At 54.4% G+C, this 6,817-nt stretch overlaps 1 protein-coding gene across 1 annotated transcript in view; it reads right to left on the reverse strand.

The window, feature by feature from the left end:
* The window catches only part of Lpcat1 (lysophosphatidylcholine acyltransferase 1), a 50,590-nt gene extending 43,779 nt beyond the window's left edge, over positions 1-6,811 (reverse strand). Inside the window, exon 1 of the mRNA XM_008852514.2 lies at positions 6,714-6,811. The gene's annotated coding sequence lies outside the window, so the exon portion shown is untranslated. The remainder of the gene's footprint in view (positions 1-6,713) is intronic.
* Between the last annotated feature and the right edge of the window lie 6 nt (positions 6,812-6,817).

Genomic DNA, 6,817 nt, shown 5'->3' on the forward strand with positions numbered 1-6,817 from the left:
GGCAGGGGTGCGCTCATGTGCCTGCTGTGGGTTAAGAGGGCAGCTCTCACACCCCTGAGTATCCACATCCCTAGCTAATCCTGAGCTCCTTGATGGGGAAGACCCCACCAGCACCCGCCCCACGCTGCCACGCACAGACACAGAGCGCTCCCTAGTACACCTAGCTTGCTCCTGCTAGTCAGGGAAGGGTGTGCACAGAGGCTGTGTCCCTGAGGCCAGCTGCTCCACTGAAGCAACTGGGATCTAATTCCTCTGAGTGAGGGAAGAGAGTGGGCTCCCACCTCCCTCACTACAGGAGCTGCATGGTCTTGGGGTGCTGACCATCCCCACAAGGAAGGGATGGAGGACAGTGCCAGAGTGGGAGGGGCTGAGCTTTCAGGAACTTCTGGGCCCTATGAGGAAGTCATAAGAACAATCAATATGCTGCAAAATGATCAAGGACTCCTTCCTGCAGGCAAGAAACTTCCTGCTAGACAGGTGGACCTGGGGTTTGCTCTGTCATGGGAGCCATCCCCTCACCCTGCAGCTGGAGGTGCAAAGAGCCTATACAGTTAAGAGACTCCTGAAGTACAGCACTTGCTGCCTGACCCAGTCTGAGCCCAACGGTAGGCACTCTCAGTGCTGCCGTGCAGGATGTCACCTCTGAGCACAGGCCAGCACAAGGTCTCCTCTCCACCACATGCCCAAGATCCAGTCCTTGCTTTCCAGATCTTGGGTTGGCCTGGCTGTGTCCATCTGAGTAGTTAAAATAGTTAATTTGAGTTCTTTTTTTTTTTTTTTAAAGCTTGTATAAGCCGGGCGTGGTGGTGCATGCCTTTAATCCCAGCACTTGGGAGGCAGAGGCAGGGGGATCTCTGTGAGTTCAAGGCCAGCCTGGTCTACATAGTGAGTTCCAGGACAGCTGGGGCTACAGGGAGACCTTGTCTCAAAAAGACAAAAAAAAAAAAAAAAAAAGCTTGTGTGAGGTAAATCACTTTTCAGGGAAAATCAATCAATCACACCTCTGACTCTAACGTGGACATGGCTGAACAGCAATAAGCAGGTTCAGCAAAGAAGCCAGCCTCCTACCCCATGGCTCCTCCCCTGGGACATGTCCAAGGCAGGGCTGCAGTGAGCACCTCTACTCAAGGTCCTGACAGCACACCTCAACATGGAAGAAGCCCATGGGCACACAGGTTAGCTTTAACTCATCAGAAAGTTGCCGTGATGGAATAATATGATGTGGGTGCTGTCAGAGTAAAGCATCATGCTATTGTTACACATCCAGCACCGGACGATTCCCTCCAGGGTCTGATTTCCACAATAATTCACAGCTGGGTTCATGAACAGTGGCAACCAGAAACTCCAGCTCAGGGGTGGTAAGGATGCTTTAACGTGCTGCAATAGGCCCACAGAACTGGGTGCAAGGTGACTACTGTCCTAGCGTGGGTTGGTTACACGACTTTGTAGGTTGTGTCCAATGAAGGGGCTGAACCCAGAAGATGGGGGAGCCCCCATTCAGAAAGAATTCTCCTGGGTCTCTGACTCAGGAAGGTGGGGATGTGGCTTTGAATCAAATTTGATGGAAGGCTTGTTTGGATCTGATAGGCCTGGGCAAGGAAGCCCAGAGCACCTTCTTGGATGTGGAAGACTAGCTGACACTCCACTGAGCTTGTAGGCACTCTGCCACACAGGGGGATGGGGATGTGGGACCAGCTAGGTCCTGGAGTCTGGCTTCTGCAGCTGGTCTAGATGGCCACTGTTTCAGGCACAAAGTCCCTCATCTTTAAAGTAAAGAAACCTGGGCTGGGGAGACAGCTCAGTGGTTAACACTTGTCACACGCACATGAAGCCTGGCTTTCCCATCCCTAGAATCCAAGCAAATCCCAGGTGGACATGGCAGCTCACCTGTAATTCTAGCCTCCTAAGATGGGCATGGTATCTTCAGAACACTAGCCTCACCACACTGGTGAGCTCTGGGTATCACTCAGAGACCCTGCCTTACTGAATAAGGTCAAACTATTGAGGACGACACCCAACATCAACCTGGGCACGCGACACACATACCTCCACGAGTACTGAAATGCATGTATATATGCAGCCTCCCCCCCCCCAAAACATACCACATACACATACACACGAAATGGAAAAAAGAGAAACAGATAATTCAACTGCAGAAAACTACACCGATCCAGTGTTGGTGGAAACTGAAATGAAAAGCAGGTGGACAGGGACAGTAATTTCGCAATAAAGATGGAGTCAGTACAGAGAGACGCTGCGAGGGAGAGCTCCATCCAGGAACAGCCTACGAACGGTCTCAGGCTCCATGTCATCCTGCAAGTTCTAAGCTACTGTGAGCCAGTCTATGGAGCTGCTAATGATGCCTGTCTACATCAAACTGGCATAGACCTAAAGGGGTGGTGGTTCACTTGGGGTTCCCAGGAGACTTTCAGAGAGCTGCTCCAGTTCTCCTTAGGTTACGTATTCCTGAGCCCACTTCACGGCTGCTGCCACTCATGAAAGCGGAAGGTCAAGGGCCAGCTGACTCAGTGACACCTTGCAGACAGAAAGGGTTACAGTCCAAAAGGCTTGCACAGGAGGGGAGTGAAAATTACAGCAGAAAAAAGAAAACAGTGTAAGACGCCAGGTGATGCTCCTCCTGGTGCACTGACACCCGAGCGAGTGTTGCAGAAACTGAGGCACCAGTTGCATCCAGCAGGGAGCCAGGCCCTAGATACGGACCCTGGCATCACAGCAATCTCAAGATCAGCCCTAGGTAAGAGGCCAGAATCACGTTTTCACCTGCAAATGTGTGTGCCTGACTGGGCTCTGGGAGATGCAGCCGGGGCCAGGGTGAGGAGGCTCTCAAGTGTGACATCACATCTGTGCTAAGGAAAGTGCCACTCTACCTAGGCTTTGTGTGGGGACCAGGCTGAGGGTGCAGAAGGGTGCAGAGCACAGATGTGATGGGACAAAAACCAGCTGCCACTGCTCACACTGAGGCTGCAGAGGTGAGGGCCTCGGGGTTTAAAAAACAGCACTGAAGGGCAGATGGCTCAGCCGGTAAAGGCAGAAGGACCCGAGTTCAATACTAAGCACCCTGTAAAAGCCAGAAATGGCAGCGGGTGCTAATAATCTCAGCATCAGGGAAGTGTAGACAGAGCCCGAGGCTTGCTAGCCGGCCAGTCTGGCTGAACTGGAGAGCTACAAGTTTGGTGAGAGGCCTTGTCTCAAAATATAAAGGTGAAGGGTGACTGAGGACAACACCGGATGTCCACCTCTGGCCTCACATACATGCACATACAGCGTGTACACACACCAGAGACAAAGCACACACCAGATGTGCATGCACGTGTGTGCGCACACACACACACGAACCTTAGAACCAAGTCAGCAAGGCCAATAGCAAAGTCACCTTCTGTTTCTCATAATCTGACGTTGGAATGAAAACCAATGACAATGGCTTAACACAAGCTTCGTGCATTAACTACTGCACAGAACTGCACTTTCCAGAAACAAAACCGTGTACATGTATGTGTTAAGGAAGTACACACAAATAACATTCACTAAAAGTCCAACTTCTAGACGGCTATGAGAGTGAAGGTCTTTCCCTGACTATCCAATCCCACTGTTCAGTTACCCAACTTATAAAGACTACAGGCTGGTTGAAAGACTCCCTGTAAGGTCAGGCAGATGTCTGCACTGAGCCAGACCACACCGTGAGATAGGTACAGCTTAGGACCTGGGCCTGCATACCCTTACTTGTGGCACAGGGACTCTGTTCTGGCCCTCCCCTGCCTCTCAGGGCTGCAGCTAACAGTGACCCTAAAGGCTAGACATAGGAAAATAACCTTGAGTCTCCCAGAGATCCACAGGCACCAACAGCGGTGGACTATCAGAAGTCATGTTCCCCCAGAAAGCCTGGATCTCAGACCTAGCATGTGCCCCCACCCCACTCCTAGGCATCCTGGGAAGGGAGGGGTGCTATGCAGCCCAGGTCAGCTTCTCCAATAGTCTTCTTCCCTTCTACAAATCCCCCCTGGAGTTCCTCTGTCCAGTGCTTCCCCAGGGCCTGTTGACTATAACATCGTAGAATACCCCTTTGGGGGGCATGATTCATCCTTCTACACCCATGCAGTGTGTTGGGGTGCAATAGGAGCTGGATACTGATCTGCTCCTTGCTAAATCTCCTTCAGGTGCACAGTGGGCAGCAGGAACTGGGAAGGTACTGCTGTCCTTGTGTGTGCTTGCAGACCTAGGGGCTGGGGCCAAAGGAAGAACAGCAGGAAATGTGCTGTCAGGACTCTGCTCTGACATCACCACCCCCACGAGAGCCAGGCCACAGGGACAGTCCATAATTCAGGCATTGGAAGAAAAGCTAGCCTAACGGTTAGGCAAATTCCACCCACGGCTCTGTACAGTTAGGGTAGAACTTGTCTGCCATTCGATCTGACCATCACCGTCTTTGGGATTAGTCTGGGTTGTGGATTGAGGCCTCCTCTGAGCCTGCCACTCACCTACAACTGGCTGCAGCAGGAGCTGGCTCTGATGTCTAGGAAGTAAACTCAGCTGGTTAAATGTCAGAATTGGGAAAATCCATCAGTGCTCACATCAGAGTCCATGGAAAGCACCCCAAAACCCCGGGAGAGATGAAAACCACCAATGAGCACAAGGCTGTGAAGAGCTTCAGCTGACAGCTCCAAACCTTTGCAGTCCTGCCTTTCATCCAGAAGCCTCACTGTAATGGGGAAACACCAGGTGCGTCAGACCCCAGTGTGCAGATCTTGTCGTGTTATTTTTGGTCTAGGGACAGGCTTAAGCTGCCTGCTAACTGTGTAGTTAAGAGACAGATGGCCTGCCAGGGGCGGAGGTGGCCTGAGTGGCCTTAATCCAAAGCTACACAGCAGCCCCTCCAGGACAGTTTAGTTCCACTTGGAGTTGGGAAAGTTGTTTCGGAGCTTTGGCCTTAAGGGACTCCCCTCCTCAAGGGGAAGCAGAACTCCTAGACTTGAAGGAGAGGCCACTTACTGTAGAAATTTTCTGTAAAGGACTTCACAAGGGCAAGGGCTCTGCAGAGCAGAGGCTGGGGGAAGGCATAACTTCACAGAACACTTTGAGGGCAGTTAAAGACGTTCCTTGGCCTCAGGCTACAGGCACCCGAGTAGTCACACACACCAACAATTCTGAGGCAGCATCATGGGCTCACGCTTTTGGGTAACACAGACCTGGCCCCGGAAATGTCCTAAGCTAAAACTGTGGCAGGGATGAGTGCACAAGGACCAAGGGGTTAGCTCAGTAGGGCGAAGGAGGTTCACCAAGACTGAGGAGAAGAGGCAGCACCGTCTGTGGGGGAGGGGGCAGTATGGCAGAAAGGGGTAGGTAAGGTAATTAGGATAGGGGCGGGGGCCTACCAAGATGGGGTAGAGGCACAGTGACAAGCAGGGAATGTACTGAGGAACCAGGTTGGGATGGACAAGAATAATAGGGGTTGCTGTTTAAGGTGACCAAGATGGGCTGGGCTTGAACGGGGCCTCCAAATCTACAGCAAGGGGTCAGGGCTCCCTTGGGGCAGGAAGGCAGCAGATCCAGGAGGAGGGAGGAAGCCCCAAGAAGTTAGGCTACATCTGTGGGGTGGAGGCTGAGGAAAGAAGTGGAGGGGTGGTTAGGTGCAGGGGTGATGGTGCCCTAACCCATGTGGTTAGGCACAGCCCCGGGCAGTGAGGCTCCACGGAGATAGAAGAAGCTCCAGCAGAGCCCCGCAGGCAGTTGCCTGGTCCCATGTCTATCTGACTGCAGATAAGCAGGGAAGGTGACAAAACCTAGTGGCTGACGTGAGGCAACCTTGCCTTCACCCCCTCCAGACTTTACCACTGCATTCCCATGGCTGATAACCAACCCATCAAAGGCTCTGAGGAAAAGCGGGTGCTTGGGGAAGTGACTTTAACCGACTTCACAAACTTTTCCCCTGAATGTGATGTCAAATAAGTTGCACATTTTAAAAACGCAATCTCCTCCCAAAGCCGCTTCCTGGCAGGTGGAAATACTACTCTGCCCCGTAAACCGCAGGACCCACAGAGGTCTGAAACTGTGAACTTCGCTCACCACTGCGGCTCTGAGAATGGTCCCGTGAGCGACCACAGGATTGCAGGCCTGGCCCCAGGGTGGGAGCGCCCGCTCTGCCTGCAGACCTGGCAGGTCCCACGTGCCAGACCCCACGGCGAAAGCCACGGGAACAGGGGGTAACTGTGCCCGACACGCAGCACCGCCCAGCCGCGGCACACCGGGTCCCTCCCACGTGGGAACCAGGTTGTATAAAGTTGATTTCAGGCGCAGCCGCCCCGAGGGAGCGTCGCTGACAGGCAGAACACAGTACGCGACCAGGAAACCATCTGCAGATGTGGATGTGGCAAAGCTCCCGCCGGCTGACCCCAGGGGCCCCAGATCGCTGTCCCAGGTGATCATTACGGTTCGGGCACACGAGGCCACGCGGATCCAACGTCGGCCCCTGCGCCGAGCAGAGCGGCTCCGAGGAGGGTGCCCGCTCCAAGACCCCCGCCCACCGCCGGGCCTTCGGCTGGCGGGAACCGGCGCCAGGCCGGGGTGCGGGGCCGGTGCAGGCGGGACCCCGGCGGGCTCTGAGGCGGCTGCAGAGAGAGGCGGCGGCTCCCCGCCCCTCCCAGCGCATCCCGGGCGCATCCCCGGGCGAGCGCGGCCGCGACGCGGGCAGAACCCACCTGGGCCTTCTGCAGGGCGCTCAGCCGCAGCTCGTGCACGAAAGGGTTCCGCCCTGGGGGCGCCAGGCGTGGCGCGTCGCCGGCCCCAGCGCTGGAGGCGGGGG

This window comes from Nannospalax galili, unplaced genomic scaffold (assembly GCF_000622305.1).
Source record: "Nannospalax galili isolate Female #2095 unplaced genomic scaffold, S.galili_v1.0 scaffold1146, whole genome shotgun sequence".
Classification (NCBI taxonomy): domain Eukaryota; kingdom Metazoa; phylum Chordata; class Mammalia; order Rodentia; family Spalacidae; genus Nannospalax; species Nannospalax galili.